Below are 2,314 nucleotides of genomic sequence, written 5' to 3' on the forward strand. Positions count from 1 at the left end.
CAAAAAAACAATAACAAAAAAACAAAAAAACAAAGTGAGGACGTGATATGGATAGTATTATTGGACGCTCAGGAAAGGAAAGAGAGAGTATATATATTACACACAGAGTTAGATAGATAGATAGATAGATAGATAGATAGGTAGATAGATAGATAGATAGATAGATAGATAGATAGATAGATAGATAGATAGATAGTCATTATATCACTCTGCTTTAAATATTACCTGATGCGCGTCATAATCGCATAATCCCAAAATTTGTATTATATTTGCATTCATCATCAAGCTATAACATGTCACGTGAAATCTGGAGATGGACTTTTCTCGGGTGGTGAAGCCCTGTATATACCTTATGATTAGACGCTGTCACTTGAGTACATATTTTCTCAGTATCTTTTCTTTTGATGATTTAAAGTGATATTTTTTATTACTTAAATATTCTTCACTATGGTTTGTCCTAACACAAAGAGAGTTTAGTTTCACTTACACAGTATAATGACCTGAGATGCTTAAATGTACTAGGGCTGTGACTTCTGCAAAATGCTCAATCAAAAGAACATTTTTGAATAGGGTTTCCTCTTGTCAATCAAGACAGTCATGAAGCCGTTATCTGGGACGACCAGCAAGGTAATCGTGTGGTTTCTTAAACTCTACTTCTTCGGCGCATTTGACATTCTTTTGAAACCCAAGAATTAATTGATATTCTATATCCGCAAATAGGTAGGCAATTACTACCTGAAGAATAAAATGAAATAATATTGCTTGGGTTGTATTTTGAAGGAGATATGAATTATCTCTGCTTGTTTCGTTTCACTGAATTCAAAAGTCTGCCAGGTTAATTCTTTTGGCATAAATCGGAGTCAGAGCTCATTAATTAATTAACTTACATATATATTGCTATGCATCAACTTTGTTACGCATGAGAAACTCGATCTCTCCTGAAAATCTGATTGTTCTGTAGTTAAGCTAAAGCTTCAAATTTCTCGTGTAATTACAATGATCCCCTGATAATTACTGAGAGAATCTAATCTAATTGGTGGACTGTTTGTTCTTAATAATGAGTGATTTTCATAGGTATTAAGCCTGAAGTTTAGTTATTATGGTAAGTGGAATTTCGGAAATTGGAATGGTCATCTTTTTTTTTTTTTTTTTTTTTTTTTGCCTGAAATACAGCTACATGCGTACATGTAGCAATTTCCAAATGAGAATTAGACCGCCTTGATTCAATGAGAAATTATCATAGAACTACGAAATAGCCACTGTAATATATCATTAATCTACTTTACGCATATCACAGCAATTTAAATCACCATAAGACAAGATTTGCTACCATTATATCTTTTATTTTATTTTATGTGTTGTTGTTCTTTAAATGTAGTCTACAATGTATGTATATGTCGATGAAGCATTACCACAGGTTGTAATCACTTAGACATACTCTAATATAGATCCCTACATGTAATTATACTAAAAACAGTTCACTTAATTAGATCTGAATATGTGTGCTTTTTGGAAATGATGAAGTTGCATCTAACCGAAGTCAAAGTTTTGACAACTTTTGCATTATTAAGGAAACCACTATGCATATTGAAAAAACGTTCTCACTTATGCTGACTATGGTTTGAAGAAATCACAACTACGGCCTTCATAAATAAAACAAATGCTAGTTGTTACAGCATCGGATTTCTTGAAGTGAACATATCTCCTTAAATCCCAAACTTTGCAACGGTTATTATTTTTTAAGGGACTCCAAAACTGATAGGATTAGGGTAGGAAGTTATCCTGAAATTAGGGATCTGGCTCAAATATTTGCAATAGATTGTACTCACTAAATGTACCCAAAGGCCAGATTGCAGTGTCCACTGGATTAAGTCTACCTCCGCTGAAAGCATCCTATTCAAAGTCAGGAATGATTGTGAGATTTTGAAATTAACTTCTCTAGCTAGCCGAGTCAGACTTTAAGTATTTTTCTTTCCCCCACTATATGATGTGAAAGCATTGATTTCATTAACTAGTGTCCTTCTACTCTGTAGAGTGGATTTGCATTTTCTATCTGATGTCTCTAAACTATTACTATTTACTTTATTTAATGCCATTTTGTGATCCGCTGATAGCGTTATGTCTTTACTGCTGTTTTTTTTTTTTTGTCTAAATGACAGGTGTTTGCGTGGGTGAATCTGCGTGCGACCGTGCGTCTGCTTGCGACTGTGTGCGTGGGTGCGACTGTGTGCGTGCGTGCGTGTATGTTTGAATATATGTACATACACACACACAGATGCATGTATGTATGTATATATATATATATATATATATA

Source organism: Octopus bimaculoides, chromosome 3 (genome assembly GCF_001194135.2).
Source record: "Octopus bimaculoides isolate UCB-OBI-ISO-001 chromosome 3, ASM119413v2, whole genome shotgun sequence".
Lineage (NCBI taxonomy): Eukaryota > Metazoa > Mollusca > Cephalopoda > Octopoda > Octopodidae > Octopus > Octopus bimaculoides.